Genomic DNA, 6,000 nt, shown 5'->3' with positions numbered 1-6,000 from the left:
CAGTGTGGGGAAGAGTGAGCTCAGTGTGGGGGAAAGTGAGCTCAGTGTGGGGGGAGGAGAGTGAGGTCAGTGTGGGGGGAGGAGAGTGAGCTCAGTGTGGGGGGGAGTGAGCTCAGTGTGGGGGTGGGATGGGGCAGGGAGTGATGTGGGTGTCGGGGTGTGGGGGGAGTGAGCCCCGTGTTGGGGTGGGTGGCGAGAGTGAGCTCTGTGTCGTCTGGTGGGGGGAGTGTGGCAGTGATAGCTGTCTCCCAGTAACGGCTGCAGCGAGTGTGGGAGACTGAACCCAACATGGATGAGATGGAGCTTTTATTGGGAGTACAGGACCGGCATGGTTAAGCACAGGACAACTTTATTGGTGATTTTTAAACTTTATTTCTTTACTTTTGTACATCATACCTCAGGTGGTGCCTGGAATGGCGACATTGTACGCGTTTCACTGTACTCTTGGATTCCTGTACTTTGCAACAATAAAATCTAATTCAAATTCTAGATTTCCCTGTAATAAGAGAATTTGAGAGTTATGGAATTAAAATAGGGAGCTACACAGTGATGTCAAGAATCAGATTTGATATAATTGGCTCGTTGAGGAGTTGTATGGCCTCCTCCTATTCCGTGGAACCTGCCCCCCCCCCCAGAAAAGGAGGCCACTCAGCCCACATTTCCTGTGCAAGCCCTTTGAAAGAGCTACCTTTTACACAAATGATTGCGAGGCATAATCCTGTGTGTCTCTGCAGCAAAATCTGAAACAATGAGTAACTGTTCCACAGCAGATCCTGCCCCCTCCTACTTCTTGTGGCATTGTGGGCTCGGCTCTGTTTCTGAGGGATAGACGGGGGAGTTATTGATCATAAAAGTCAGACAAGGAGAGCGCGAGCAAGAGAAGCTGGAGGGACTTTTGTTTGGTTTAATTGCTGCTGTCATCTGCAAATGCGGGGCTTTCCACAGGCTGGCTGTAATCCAAACTGTGGTCCAAATAAACCAAACTGTTTCTTAACCACAAACTGTGAGCTGGAGGCAGTCAGACATTTATTCCAAGATGTCTCCAAGGAACCAGGTGCCTGACAGGCCGTTACTAGCTGCCCTGGAGCCTCTGTCTCCTGTTCTCTCAGGTTAGCTTGAGAACCCCAGACCCATATCTGACCCAGACTGCCTCTCAGTTCAGTTACTGGACACGAGCCAAAGTCGGCCTCTCAGGGAGATGTGAACAATCCCGTATTCAAAGGATACAGGGGTTATATCCCCAGCATCTTGGCAATGTTTCTGTTTTGAGGAGAAAGTGAGGACTGCAGATGCTGGAGATCAGAGCTGAAAATGTGTTGCTGGAAAAGCGCAGCAGGTCAGGCAGCATCCAGGGAACAGGAGAATCGACGTTTCGGGCATAAGCCCTTCTTCAAGGATCAATGTTTCTGTTTTGACCAACACCTCTATAAAGCTGTCGAACTAGTCATGAATCTTATTGCTTATTGTGGCATCCTGCTGTGTAACTGGCACTTTCATTCAGAGAAAGGCCAGAGAATCTCGTGACAGTTTCTCTCCTTGCTGCTGCACCACTTCCCCTGGGGTCCGCTCAGGCTGATCCTTGAACATCCACACAACAGACTGTGATTTTACCAGAATCTCTTCGGCTCAGATGTCAGATTGGATTCCAGGATGTGTTTCTGACCATTGCTCATGGCATCACTGTGGCTGCCTCATTCTCCCTCCTTACCTCTGCCTCCCTTTATCTCTGGTTCGGCTCACTCCTGATAAAATCCTCACTTGTACCTTCATCACCTCGAACAGGAGGACTCCTAGCTGCTCTCTCACATCGTGACCTTGGAACTGGAGACGTGCTGCCCACACCAGAGCTCACAGTCACTCCCTGTCACCACTGTGGCTTACTGACCTGCACCAGCTCCCATTTAGGAAATGGCTCAGTTTTAAAATTCTCTTCCTTTGCTCAAATCTCTCTAAGATATTCCTCCAACTTTCCTTCTCAAGTTTTCTGTCCTTGAGGCTCAGTATAAAATTTTATGTGATAATGGATCTGGTGGGTATCTTTGGGAGCCATATACAAGTTGTTGCTCTTTTTGTCTGTAAAGCATTTTCGGATGTTACTCCTCCCAAACTGTATTATCCAAACAGCCTGACAAGATGGGGACATCTCTCCACAAGGAGCAAGCACAGTAGAGGAATATTTAAACCCTACATTGAGCATTTGACAGCCTTGCTTCAATGGGAAGTATGGAACCACACCACCATTTGTTTGACATGTGGAGGAACAGCCCCACCTTGTGGAAATGCTACAGCATTGCAGCGTTTGGAATAAAATGGCGTCTTGTCACTCAATGTCACGTTTGCCCAACACTGTGGAATGAAAAAAACAATTTTACATGTTCTTGCTCATTTACTTGCCCTGAGAATACCATTGCGGAGCTGTGTGGAGGGCGTTTACTTAATGTGACGCCCACACCTTGACACAGCTCAGAGATATGTAAACACTCCTCCACACATCACACCTCCCACTCACCATCAAACACCACCCCTCAATTAAGAAACCATTATATTCGAAGTTTTAAACATCTATGGCTGATTCAGCGAGAGGTGCACTCTTGTCTCTGGGTCAGAAGTTAGTTGTTTCAAATCCCACTATAGGACTGGATGTGTCTACTTATCATTCTTCTTGCTGCACTGGCAGAGATGCTGCTTTTTATTTAAAATGTTTAACTAGAGGGCAGAGATTTAAGGTGATAAGCAAAAGACACACAGCTGACTTGCGGATGTCTCTTCTTGTTCTGACGAGGGGAGCACTGCCCAAAGGCAGAGTGGTCACAGATTCAATAGCAACATTCAGAATTAATTAAATACCCAATAATTATAGAGCTATGGAGAGAAAAAGGCATAGAGATAATATAGTTCCACTAAAGAGCTTACACAGGCTGGCTATTCTCCTTCCGTGCTGAATAACAAACCAAGGACCCCTCTCTCTGTGTAAGTGGATGATGGCGAGGCCTCTTCTGGAATACTGTGTCCAGTTCTGGTCACCCCATTATAGGAAGAGCTGGAAATGTGTTGCTGGAAAAGCGCAGCAGGTCAGGCAGCATCCACGGAACAGGAGAGTCGACGTTTCGGGCATAAGCCCTTCTTCAGGAATGGGGAAAGTTTGTCCAGCAGGCTAAGATAAAAGGTAGGGAGGAGGGACTTGGGGGAGGGGCGTCGGAAATGTGATAGGTGGAAAGAGGTCAAGGTGAGGGTGATAGGTCAGACGGGGGTGGGGGCGGAGAGGTCGGGAAGAAGATTGCAGGTTAGGAAGGCGGTGCTGAGTTCGATGGATTTGACTGAATTCAGTCTAGACTTCTGTTGAGATTGCAATTCTGAAAACTTTAGTTTAATTGTGGAGTGTTATGTGCTTTTGACTGCAATCCAACGGCCTAGTCATCTTACAAGTGATTTGCAATATTTACATAACTGCTTTGGATAATTTTAAAAATTACTCCGGGAAACTGGTGTGCTAATCAATGCCTCTCAAAGATTATGATAATGTTTGTAACTCTTGTCCGTAAAATACATGATGGCTGAGGGGGAAAGGGTAAGGAGGGTATGAGTGAGAGATCCATGGTAAATGGGTGAATTCTTATTCTGAAATTAAATGCCTCAATTTGCCTAGTTTTAGATACCCAGAAAGGGGAAACATCCTCTTGTCAAGCCCCCTCAGTATCTTACTTATTTCAATAAGATCACATCTCATTCTTTTAAACTTTCATGATTTCAGTTATAGTCTATTCAATCTTTCCTCTTTGGATAGTTCCTTTAATCCTGGAACCAATCCAGTGAACATGCTTCGAACAGCCTCTTATGTAAATATATTCCTTCTTAAACAAGGTGACCACAACAAAACGACAGTTGGCGGAAGAACGCCTCATCTTCCGGCTAGGAACCCTCCAACCACAAGGGATGAACTCCGATTTCACCAGTTTCCTCATTTCCTGTCCCCCCACCTTGTCTCAGTCTAATCCATCGAATTCAGCACCGCCTTCCTAACCTGAGATCTTCTTCCCGACCTCTCCGCCCCCACCCCAGTCTGATCTATCACCCTCACCTTGACCTCTTTCAACCTATCACATTTCCAATGCCCCTCTCCCAAGTCCCTCCTCCCTACCTTTTATCTTAGCCTGCTGGACAAACTTTCCCCATTCCTGAAGAAGGGCTTATGCCCGAAACGTCGATTCTCCTGTTCCGTGGATGCTGCCTGACCTGCTGCGCTTTTCCAGCAACACATTTCCAGCTCTGATCTTCAGCATCTGCAGACCTCACCTTCTCCTATTATAGGAAGCGTATTATTAAGCTGGAGAGGGTTCAAGGAGAGATTTACTGGGATGTTGCCAGGAATGGAGGTTTGAGTTATAAGGAGAGGCTGGATGGGCTGGGACCATTTTTCACCGGAGCGTAGGAGATTGAGGGGTGACCTTATAGTGGTTTATAAAATCATGAGGGGTATAGATAAGGGGAATGGCAGGTGGTGCCTTTTCCCAAGGGTGGCAGAGGTCAAGACTAGGAAGCATATATTTAAGTTGAGGAGAAACTTTTAAAAAGATGAGAAGTAACTTTATTTACACAGAACGTGGCTTGTGTGTGGAACAAACTGCCAGAGAAAGTGGTGGATGTGGATACAGTTATAACATTTAAAAGACATTTGGATAAGTGCATGAATAGGCAAGCGCAGGCAGGTGGGACTTCGTTTAGTTTGGGAACATGGTTGGACCGAAGGGTCTGTTTCCATGCTGTATGACTATGATATAAAACATAAGGCTCACTGAAGGGGAGCAGGTAGTTTTGCCCCAAATCCCTGCTTAATGGCTATCCCTCAGTTTTCATCATAAAAATAATTCTGTCATTGTGGGATTGCATTATGCACAAATTGGCCATTGCATTTCTTACATTACAACAGTGGCAATATTTCAAATGCTCCTCAATGGCTGTCAAGTGCTTCAGAATACCCCACAGTTAAGAAAAGTGCAAGTCTTTGATTTAGGCAATATTGTAACGCCTTCCTGATTATGAAGGGTTATACAAAGATAATTCTGAAACAAACTCTTCCAGTAACAATCGAAAGACAAGAGGGGGCACAGATTAATCACAAAACACATTCGAGAGTAACATCTCCACACGGAGGTTATTACAGGAGCTGATTTATTTAAAAAGAAAGACAGACTTCCTTAAAGGATATGGGGATTGATCAGAAAGTGGTATAAGTGGGCGGCACGGTGGCACAGTGGTTAGCACTGCTGCCTCACAGCGCCAGAGACCCGGGTTCAATTCCCGACTCAGGCGACTGACTGTGTGGAGTTTGCACGTTCTCCCCGTGTCTGCGTGGGTTTCCTCCGGATTCCTCCCACAGTCACAAAGATGTGCAGGTTAGGTGAATTGGCTATGCTAAATTGCCCTTAGTGTTAGGTAATAAGGGGTAAATGTAGGGGTATGGGTGGGTTGCGCTTCGGCGGGTCAGTGTGGACTTGTTGGGCCGAAGGGCCTGTTTCCACACTGTAAGTAATCTAAACTTAGAAATGTTATGACTGGATGAAGGGAGAGGATTTGCTGACCATTCTAACTGGACACTGGTATCGTACCCATTTGGTCTGAGCAGTCTCCTCCAGAAAGCTGCTATATAATGAATGTACAATGTGTATTTTATTAATAATCTGAATTTATAGAAGTGTAACTAACTGTATGTAGAATCACATACAGAGGCAGATGAGACGGTACATCAAGCGACCAGAAATGTCATACAGGGCTGTGTTAATGAGCATCTTAAGATAGAATGCACAAGTGTGTACGAGTGAGTCAGTGAATGTGTGCATGAAAGAGGAAGTGAGCATGTGTTTGAAAGTGAATATGTAAGTGACAGCGTGTGTGACAGTGAGTGTGCATGCGTGAGAAAGTACGTGAGTGAATGTGTGACAGTGAATGAGTGTGTCAGAATGTTTTAAAGTATGCACATGAGAAAATGAGTGAATGAGTCAG

The sequence above is a fragment of the Chiloscyllium plagiosum genome, chromosome 3, assembly GCF_004010195.1.
Source record: "Chiloscyllium plagiosum isolate BGI_BamShark_2017 chromosome 3, ASM401019v2, whole genome shotgun sequence".
NCBI classification, from domain to species: domain Eukaryota; kingdom Metazoa; phylum Chordata; class Chondrichthyes; order Orectolobiformes; family Hemiscylliidae; genus Chiloscyllium; species Chiloscyllium plagiosum.
The sequence above is the reverse complement of the archived record's forward strand: the minus strand, read 5'-3'. Positions refer to the sequence as shown.